This window comes from Salvia miltiorrhiza, chromosome 4 (genome assembly GCF_028751815.1).
Source record: "Salvia miltiorrhiza cultivar Shanhuang (shh) chromosome 4, IMPLAD_Smil_shh, whole genome shotgun sequence".
Classification (NCBI taxonomy): Eukaryota; Viridiplantae; Streptophyta; class Magnoliopsida; order Lamiales; family Lamiaceae; genus Salvia; species Salvia miltiorrhiza.
Window position 1 is genome coordinate 51,626,104 of NC_080390.1, and position 10,498 is coordinate 51,636,601.

Sequence of the window (10,498 nt, forward strand, 5' to 3'; positions counted from 1 at the left end):
CATTGATCGCAGATTTTCTCGATCCACTGGCCCGAATGAGCCATGTTGCAGAATTTGCGACGAGTCTCTTTGCTCCCCGCCATCTTGTTGTCCCATATCGTTTGCCTCTTTTTCTCAAAAGATTTTTCGGCAAACTCGGTTGTTGTTCCTGTCATTGTGTTGACCAGGAACGTTCCCAGATCTGAACTCTGAAAGAATTTAAACCTGGACTTCATTTTGTCCATCTCTGTGAGACAGACCCAAAGACCCCATGCTCGTCTCGTGGAGATTTGATCCTCCGTAAATGTTGAGGCGATTGGGACTTGAAAATCAGGAACTTTGATCCGGTTCAAGGCTCCTGTATCTGGTCTCCGAAGCTTGATGAAATGGAAAGCTTCATAGACTCCTTTTCCAACAGGTTCTGGTGCTGCGCTGAAGAAGTACAGTTCCAGAACGTCTCCCCGTTTAAGGGACTCGTTGTTCTCCCAGGCTTCAAACACCGTTTTCTGGATCCACTTAGGTAGACCCTTGATTTCGTTGAAGGCTGGAGCAGTGGTATAAACTGAGGCCAAAGCCCCAAACTCATACCATTCCTTGATGTGATTTGGATTGGCTCCCGGAGTTGTCCAAATCCTAGGGTATCTCCCTGCAACATCAACCCGGCAATTTCCCGGATTAATGCCCTTTCTTGTGATGAGGTTTTCCCATCTGTCTTGATAAATCTGCCAAGAAGGAGAAATATCAACAAAATTAGTATCAACCTTAAGTTGGCCAGTCATCGGCCTAAGATTGATCTCTCCCTCTTTTACCCCAGAGGTGGTGGGTTGACATGTTGATTCAGGGAGTGACCCCTTAACAACATTTTTTCCTCGAGCGTCCGGCTGTAAAGCCATTCTCTCAGGACTTGTGCTAGGGGTACTTGAATCCCCTGCTACAGGTAATCCGCCCTGTACGGAAAGCATTGCTTTAGCCCGGTTTTCACGGACAACGCGCAAAAGCGGCTTGTTGAGTACTTCCTGAAGATTGAACATCTTCATGAAGCAATCATCGATTTGGTTGGATACTTGGGCTTCGTCAGCCGCCTGTATCTTTCCAGCTTGTTTAGTGTGTAGTACACACTTTTGCCATTCTTGTTGTAGCAGCTCTAGACTTGCAAAGAGCTGCCCCTGTATTGTCTCGATGGCCTCCACTTCAGGGAGCTCCATCCCTTGTAAGGAAATCTGCAAGAACATTCTGATCAGATTTCAAAACGACAATATCGTAATCATAATATTGACATTCGGCTTGCCATCTAAGCAATCTAGATTTTTCAGGCTTAGATTCAATCTTTTTTGTTAAGAAAGCTTTAACGTTAGTGTTATCTACTTTCAAAACAAATTTCTTAGCAAGTAGGAAAAGCGGCCATTTTTTAAACGCCTTTCGCACTGCAAAGAATTCCTTTTCGTTGATGTGCCATCGCACAGCTTCGTCATCGGAAAAGAGACCGCTACAGTATCTACAAGGTTCTTCTCCATAGGGGGTGATCTTTGTAAGCACTGCTGCCCACCAGAAATCACTCGCGTCTGTATAGAGGACAAGGTCATCCTCATCTTGTGGTATTGAAAGTTTTGGGAGATTTTTACAAATCTCTTTTAACTTCTTCATACCCTCCCGATGCTCCTCTTTCCAAATGAATGGAACATCTTTTTTCAGCAACGGACTGAAGACTTTCCGGTACTCTGCAAGATTTTTGATAAACATTCCTGCAAAGTTAACAACTCCGAGAAAGCTTTGGAGCTGCTTCTTTTCTTTGAGATCCTCCGGAAATCCCTGGACTTTTTCCACAATATGATCTTGTAGAATTATCCCAGATTCATCGATCTCGATCCCCAGAAACTCCATCTTCTGGGTGGCTATGACTGCCTTCTTTTCTGACAGTACAAGTCCTTCTTGTTGACAAACATCCGCGAAGATCTCCAGATGCCTGATATGTTCATGAATGTTTTTTGATGCAATAAGAATGTCATCAATGTAAACAAACATAAACGAAGAATAATCTTTGAAGAGATTATCCATCTTTCTTTGGAATATCTGAGGCGCGTTGGCTAACCCCATTGGCATGACATTCCAGACATAATGTCCTTGTGGAGTTGAGAAGGCTGTGAACTTCTTGCTCTCTTCCTCCATGCGAATCTGGTAAAAACCTGATTTGCAATCGAACTTTGAGAATACCCTTGCACTTCGGATGCAGTTAATGAGGTGTTCTCTGCTTGGGATGAAATATCCATCAAACTCAAGAATGTCATTAATCCCTTTATAATTAATGACCAATCTTGGTTTTCCTCGCTTGATCTCCCCATGATTTCTCACCAGAAATCCCGGACTGCTGTAGGGTGATCTTCCTCCTTCGATTAGCTTTAAATCAAGGTGTTCCTTGATTATACTCATCATATCCTGTTGATCTTGAGGATTCATCAGGATAGGTTTGAATCTAACGAACTCATACTCCTTTCCAGTTTTAACTTTCAAGGTTGCTCTGAGTTGGTTCTTGTCCCACCATGCCAAAGGATCCTCGTGGTAGCACTTCTGGATTCTCCTTTTGACGTCGGCAATGGACACCTGTTCTTCTTCCTTGATATCTTTATGTGATATCAAGGATGCTTTGAGGATTTGAGTTTCCTCCTCAGAGAGGTTTGGGAATCCCTCAGTTCTGCATTTGAGCAAAACTTCTCCGAATCTCCTTTGATCCTTCATTTGGGGTCTCCGGAGTCTGCCATCATCACCACGCTTGCTGCGAAAGTTGATTGGCATCGAGCGATGAAAAGCTCCTTTGAGCCTTTGCACAATGATTTTGTGGTCACAATTGGTTGTGAACACTAGCCTCCTGGCTTCATTGTCTTGAATATACCTCTTGAAGCTTTGCAGAAAATTATTCCCAAATAATATATCTGCTCCGGTATCATGGAAATAAATTGGTGGAGTCTTGACCTTGTACCAAGGTGTCTGACCTGCTCCGCCGATCAATATTTCCGTCTGTTTTACTCCCTTTGATAAGAGTAAAATCTTTTTGGAGAAATCCCTTCCTGCAATTCGAGGTAGATCTTCTTCCACTTCTGTTGGAAAGACTCCTCGCTTGGCTGTACAGATTCCTGCTCCTGAATCCACATAAGCAGCAAAATATTCTGCTTTGTATTTCTCGTATAACATCCCTACAGAGATGTATATCGAGAATGGACTTGTCATTGGATCATCACTCTTTGTCGCCCAATGGTGATCTCCATTCCTCCTGCTTTCCATGACCATGGTTTATATTTGTCAAGGAAATTTCGTCCTAATATTAGGACATCTGCTTCTTGTCCGGCTTGGCCTTCGGTCTGAATTTCAAAACCGCCAATCTCCAGAGTTCCGATGTATCGGTTGTCGCCTGGATTTGCCAGATAATACAACATACTACAGGGAAACTTGTTTTCCATGCTTGTTGTATCAATTCTTGTGGAAACCTGTCTCCATCCTTCGGGGCATTTGAATTTAACCCTCATGTCTGGGATTGGTGTTTCCTGGATCGCCCTTCTCTCGTAAGACTGAGAGAAACTTCTTGTGATAGGCCCTGAAGTAAGCCTATTTCCTTGGAATGATAACCTTGGTGCTCCCAGTCTGAGACTCTGGGTATGGCTTAGCACCGGTTTGTCTCCAATGTCGATGTCGATTTCCCTGTTCTGGGGAATTTCAACTCGGTTTGAAGGGGCTGCCTTAGCAACTTCTTTGAATATTTCTGGAATTTCAATAAATTCTTTTCCCAGAAATAACTCCGTATGATGGGAATTTGATAGGGCATACGAGACTTGAAAAGTCAATGAGTATGGCCTGTTTCCATCTGTCATGTACTCCTTCTTTTTGTAGTCCTGATAGAGAGTCAGGGCTCGGCTGAAGGATGAATCTTGTAGATTATAAGCGATCTGTGGATAAAACTCGGTTATAATCTTCTTGGCATAGAGATTGCCCGAAAAAGCTCCAATAACTGATTCTCTGGCCTCTCTGACCCTTTTATCGCATAATGCGACATCAATTGGCTGGTCTGTCCCTGGGAGAAGGGAAGATTTTAGCACCAATTGAATTGCTCCAATATGAATCCATTTCATCGTACTTGCGACTTCTGGCTTCATTTTCCTGAGATCCTTTCTGATATCTTCGGCCGGAACCAACTGGATTTCCACCTGGTTGCTTGTGATCTCAATTGGAAGTGCCGTTTCTTGGCTTGTGACGCCAAAATAGACATGATGCTTCCTCTTGGTTGGAATCAAGCTATTTAAAACTCGATTCAATCTTCCATTGGAAAACCCTTGGTAGGTTTGAACCTCCTCGGTTTCCCTCTTGAGTTTTTTCACGAGCTGCTTCACCACTTCTTTTTGTGGGATCAAGAAATGGCTGGTAAATCCATTCTGATCCTCTTTCTGGGTGTGGTAGACCTCGTGCTCCTCTTTAGTCTGACTCGTCTCCGGTTGATCCATCTGTCATCTCCGAATCCTCAGAACTAAAGATTTCCACTTGCTCATATATACTCTCATCAGAGGATATATCTTCGAATTGATACACGGGTATCAAATCCTGGTGGTAGATGGCATCTTCGATATCCGGTGTGGATTCGAATTTCCTCATCTTGTTGTCTGGGCAATTTGTAGAGATATGCCCCTTTGCACCGCACGTCCAGCAGTTGCAATCTTTGAAACTTTCATTTGCTTTGGTCTGAGTGCGCCTGAAAGTTTTCCTCGCCGGGATTCTCTTTTGATTTGAGAATCGGTTTCTGGATGGTCCGCTCCGTTGGCCTGACTTGTAAGAGCGTGCCTTCTGTCTGGTCCACATAGTTCTTGGCTTCCAAGAACTTCTTCTGGACTTTCTTTCATAGGGTTGGTACCTATGTTTCTTTCGGCTCCTCCTTTGATACAGCAACTCAGCACCAATCTCTGTTGGAAGATCAATGTTGTCGCACATCAATGGGGATTTCTTGTTGAGCCTCCTCAATTTCTTGAGATTTCTCAGGTCCGCCGCCTTCTGGCACCATTCGGACAGCTTTTTGTGAACATAAGACATCCTTCTTGAAGCACTATCAAGTGGATATTCTCCGGGTGACACGTATTCGTTGATGAGCATCTCCCTCCATGGACTCGGGAACTTTGTGAAAAAGAGGTCCTTGGCGGTTTGAGCATCAACCACCCCCATATGAACATATAGGGTATAAAGACGTAGAAATTCATCAAGAGCTTTTGGCTCTAGCACCATTAATCTTAGATTGTATAGTGCCTGATGATATTTCTTGCGTTTCTCCTCTGCGGATCCTTCGAAAAAACCCATTCCCAAGAAATGGATCTTTATTTGTTTAGTAGCCTCCTTAATGATGTCATAAGGTTTTGTGCTAGTAAACAATTCTTCCCTTGCTGAGATGTCGATTTTATCCCAGTATTGTTTTGCCATTCCTGCCAAACTTGCTTCGAAGATTTTGGCAAACTCCTTTTTATCGTATTCAATTGTGGTGACTACGATATTCAATGATGAAGCCCATTCGTCGATCAGATCCTCCCAATCTTTGAAGCTGGCTTCGTCGATGTTGAGAATCAATCCATAGGGATGGATTGGTTCAAGTGTGGCCTTTCCTACAGGAGTATCCCGCATCTGTGGCCTGCGTCTTTTGGTTCGCTGGTAATGGCTGGCATCATCTGAAGCCCCACCCCTTTTTGACGAACTTTCTTCTTGGTGCTCGGGTTTGGGCACCTCATCTCCTTGGTTCATCTTTAGATCAACCATGTTGAGGTTAGCAAAGGATTCTGCTAACTCCTGTAGATCTTCTAATCCGATTCTGTCAAGGCTATTCATGATATTTGCCTTTCATGATTCGGATTATGTCCTTCGGCTGCAACTCCTTGGGTGCTGCATCAAATATAGGGGAATTCGTCGGGTCGTTGGACCATTGCTTCCGAATTTTTCCGGAACATGGTTTTCGCCTTTCGATCTCCTTCATTCTTTTCTGGATATCACGTAAGAGGGTAAGGATTTCCTCTTGTTTGAGTGATATTCTGCTTAATTCCATCGGTAATTCATACAGCTTGTTGCCGTAATATTCCACCGTTTTCTGAATCTCCCGCAAGTTGACGTTGTCGGAAGAGTCTGGCTCGATCTTGTGGTAGCTCGGATAAGCTACTCCCGCCTTGTCTTTTTGTTCCATCAATCGTGTGACTGATGGGCCTCGTCTCTGGTTCGTTCAATCGCCGTTCTGGTAGCGGCGAGTCCCATGAGGTTCTCATGGTAGAATTGGATACTCGTGATAATATCACGAATAATCTCGACATCTTCTCCTCGTCGTACGTTAGTAACGAGGGCTCGATTGTTCCAGTTGAGTCCGTCTAGTAGACGGGTAATCTCGTTCTCCAAATGTTGGAGAGTGTTCCTGTATGTTACACATCTCGGACACTCGTCCGGATCCATAAATTTTAATGGAGTCTCCTCCCACATGGGTTAATCTAAAAATAAACTAAAAATTATATAATTCCTCTATAAAAACCCGCTCTGATACCATTTTAACTCAGTGCCCAGGAATGGGTGCCACATCAAAAGGTACCTATCAGCTTGCTAACCCTACCCGATACATGCCGCACTTCCAACCCCCGCAGAGGGGGAGCCCCGACCAGTTTAGTCATTAGACTTTTTACGGCGCAACCCATGTATCAGAGCAGGGTTTACCCTTACGGAGAGCTACGCTTCGTGACAGATCACGCGGTAGAGGATCAGGGTTATTTATAAGCTCTGATACCATTTTAAACAAGGATCTTTAAACACTGTTTTTTGCTTAAAGGTACGTGGCGTTGTCTCACAGTCCAGACCCAGATTACTAGGTAATCTATCGGGCACGAGGAAAGTTTCCAGCCGATATACCTTTCAAGCCCAATTTAATGCATATAATGAATTATAGAGAAATTCTTGGAAATAGCAATTCAAAGGGTGGAATTAGCTAAAGGGCAAAATTGTCCTAAGTGGGTATATTTTGTATATTTTAAAATAGGTGGGTACATTTTAGGTTTTATCTATGAAAATGGGTATTTTCAACCATTAACCCTTAATCTATTGTATAATCGGTAAATAGGAACCAAGAGAATCAGTTAACCGAACTAGAAAGAAAGAACCATAGCTTACTACTTTTGCATTTATACCAAGAGATGGGGACCAACCTTCGTCGATGAGAACTTCGGAATCAGTCGGAGGCTGACTGCCTGTTCGTTGAGACAAAGGAGCTCCGACGACAACACAGTACGGCGGAGGAGACCCCGGCCACAGTGGCAGAGCTCTGCTGCTCGCCAGACGAGATCGGGAAAGAACCCGGTGACGACGGGAATTTGCGGAGACCTTTGGGCGAAGGGCGGCGTCAACTTTGACCAAAGTTACAGAGGCGACTTGCCTGAACCAAGAAGAAGGGACAGAATGAGGTTGAGCCCGGTTCTTGAGCAGAGGACAGATTTCAGCGGCGCGGCGATCTCTGGCCAAGGCGGACGCGACGGCGTCGAACAAGGGCGGAGACCCGCGATTCGGACGGAGAAACCGGGGCTCGACTTTCCTCCCCAATTGTGTGTCTTCGTTGAGACCGAGAAAGCGAGGAGATTTTGGCCCTGATTTGAGTTCCACTTGATGTTACTAGAGGAAAGAGGGCAGAGCCGTTGAAGGCGGCGGCGTCGCCGGAATTTCAGAGCAGCGGCGGAGACGGTTTCACTCAATAGAGAGGAAACTAAGGTCGACCGCGAATCTGTGCGTGAGGAAGATCGAGATAGGGGAATAGAGGCATCAACCTCGCCGGGGCCGTTCGCGGCGGAGCTGCGGAGGCGGCGGACGTCCAGACAAACGGAGGCTCAGCGTGGTGATCAGCGGCGGCGGCGCTGGACCCCTCGCCGAAAACAGATCGAGAGAGAGAGATGTTCCGATTTTGAGGAAAGAAAAAAGAGAGTTGTGTTGACTGTTGAGCCGATTTGGGAGAAGAAACGACCGCCGCTCATCGAAAGTTCAGGAAGGCGGCGGTGATTTCCGATTTGGGAGAGCAGGGGCTCGCGCCGGCGACGAGAAGGCGCCGGAGCCGGCTGGAGGCTGAGAACGAGAGAGAGAAAAGAGAGAGGGAGCCGATTTTGAGACTATAGGGAGAGAGATCGATTTTGAGGGAGATGAGAGTTGGGCTCTTGGGCTTTAGTTTAATGGGCCTTTGTTATTTATTTAATTTGGGCTTTTCCCTTTTAATTGTAATTGGGCCGAAAATTGGGCTTTGATTTATTTTACTTTGGGCCGAATTATATAACTGTCTGGGCCGATTCTTTTATTTAAAACCCAACTGCATTTTTGTATGAATTGGGCTCCTGTTTTGTTTAATTTTGGGCTCCTATAGTAATTGTTTTTGGGCCGAATTATTTTAAAAGGATGGGCTTTAATTATTCTATAAGAATTGGGCTGAGATATTATTATTAATAGACTTCTATTTCCAAATTCCATATGTATATTGTTGGGCCGGTTATTGTTTCATTTGGGCCGATTTTAATAGAGTAGAATGGGTTGAACGATTATTTCAGTTGGACCTTATTTATTTAATTGCAGTTCGGCCTTGCATACTTGATTTAAACTTAGCCCAATTGTTAATTATTTATTTATTGGGCCAAGATTTATTTAATTACTTGAGCCGATTAATATTTTCAATTGGGCCTCTCATGTTAATTATTCAAGCCCATTTTTACTTAATTAATTATTAGGCTGCCTTATGTTGAGCCTTTTAATTATTTAATCTTATAACATTACTTATTCCTATTTATTAAGCCGATTAATTATGAGGTTATAAAGCGAATAAGCTGAAGTATTTATTTATTTTCTTTTAACTACGAGGAGCGGGGTTTATTTAATTGACGGATTAGAACACCTCGAAGAGAACGGATTAATTTTTGTTAATTATCCGGCTTCATGATACGAGACTTAGCTTTTGTTTAAATCCGATAATCTGGATTAACAATAGAGAATTCCCTGATTATTATCTCAGAATAATAGTTCATGCATACGAGATTCATGCATAGTTAAATTACGCATTCTCATTTAATTGAGAATTTTTCCTCGATTTAAAGTCTTACGTTATTTTCTCGGATTAAAGGTCGAGAGCAAGAATAAGAGCTCGTCAAGGAGTCATTAATCTGTAGTAAAGCTTTGCTATCAGGTGGGCATTACTTTCATATATATCAAATGAGTTTAAATGTTACGTTTAAGCAAGTTATTTCATGACTAAATTAATTGAAGTTATTTCAAATATTGTCTTGCCATAAAATGTTTAAATTTTAGTATGATATCTATCTGATGTGGCTTTGCCAGTTATGTAATCGAATTCGGGTCTTGAGCAGTTGATAGCTATCCTGCCAGGGCTAGTGTACACCAGTGACCGTGAGTCATCTAGCGGGTTGGCCGGTCAAGTGACCGTGAGAGGTGGCCACCTCTCCGGCACACAGTTCCAGATATGATAGATTACAAGAGAACTTAGTCTGCAGACGAACTTTAAGAATCACAAATGAATTTAGTAAGCTTGGGCCTTTTTAGCGAAAAACTCCCTTGTTGTACTGTTTATGATGGCATGACAATTTACAGTTTTGAAGCATGTATTTTTATACTTAGGCATACGTGCCCACTGAGTACTTTTGTACTCAAGCCCTGCATATATTTCTAAATGTGCAGGTTGAGCAGTTGCCGATGGTGATGAAGTGACGAGCGGGTTTCTTTTGTCTTATTATGTATTAATGAACTCTAGGGATACATGTCTTCATACATGTATTCAGAACCTTATTCCGCTGCGTACTCAGAAGTTTTATGTTATTTTGGCTAAGTCGGAGTTATCCGAACTTACTAGTTATTTGAGTCTATATGACTAAACCTCCGTTATATTATAAATATCCCTTTTGTTAACAATAATGAAATGCGATCCTTCCTTGTTTGATTATCCCCCTTTCTACCCCGCTTCTAATCTCCCTCCATTAGTCACGGGTTCCCCGGCTTAATTATCCATAATTAGGTCCGGTCGTGACAGAGTGGTATCAGAGCAGTTCCTTTGCTCTGAACCCTAGAGTTAGCCCATTTTTCTAGTATGATCACTAGTATATATGAGTCAGTCAACCAAAGCTCATCATTTCATCACATCGTCATGCTCAGCAAGAAAGAAGGTGGTAATGATTTTAAAACATTGAGAAGTTCACGTTCTATATGAATGTACTGATGCTTACATTCAAGTTTTATGCTTTATTGATTGATTAGATATCTCAATAAACTTAGATGCATTAAGAATGCATGATCACTGTTACGAGAAGAACAATAAAAGCTAGAAACTCAGTTATATATCACTATAGCCATGGTGAAGAGCTAAGAAAGAGGAAGAGAATCCAATGAAAGTAGTGCAAGCGGAGTGCCACGCACGAATCACTGACGCATGCATTGTTCTTCATTCAGGTTGTTCACGCAAGACGGAAAACCTAATCAACTACTGCCTTAT

The 10,498-nt window shown here is 43.1% G+C and overlaps 1 long non-coding RNA gene across 1 annotated transcript; it reads left to right on the forward strand.

Annotated features, from left to right (window-relative positions):
- The first annotated feature begins 8,946 nt into the window (after positions 1 to 8,946).
- Positions 8,947 to 9,929, forward strand: LOC131020410 (uncharacterized). The gene is made up of 2 exons (XR_009100685.1): positions 8,947 to 9,181; positions 9,691 to 9,929. It is a non-coding gene; the product is annotated as an uncharacterized LOC131020410 (long non-coding RNA).
- Positions 9,930 to 10,498: the final 569 nt, after the last annotated feature.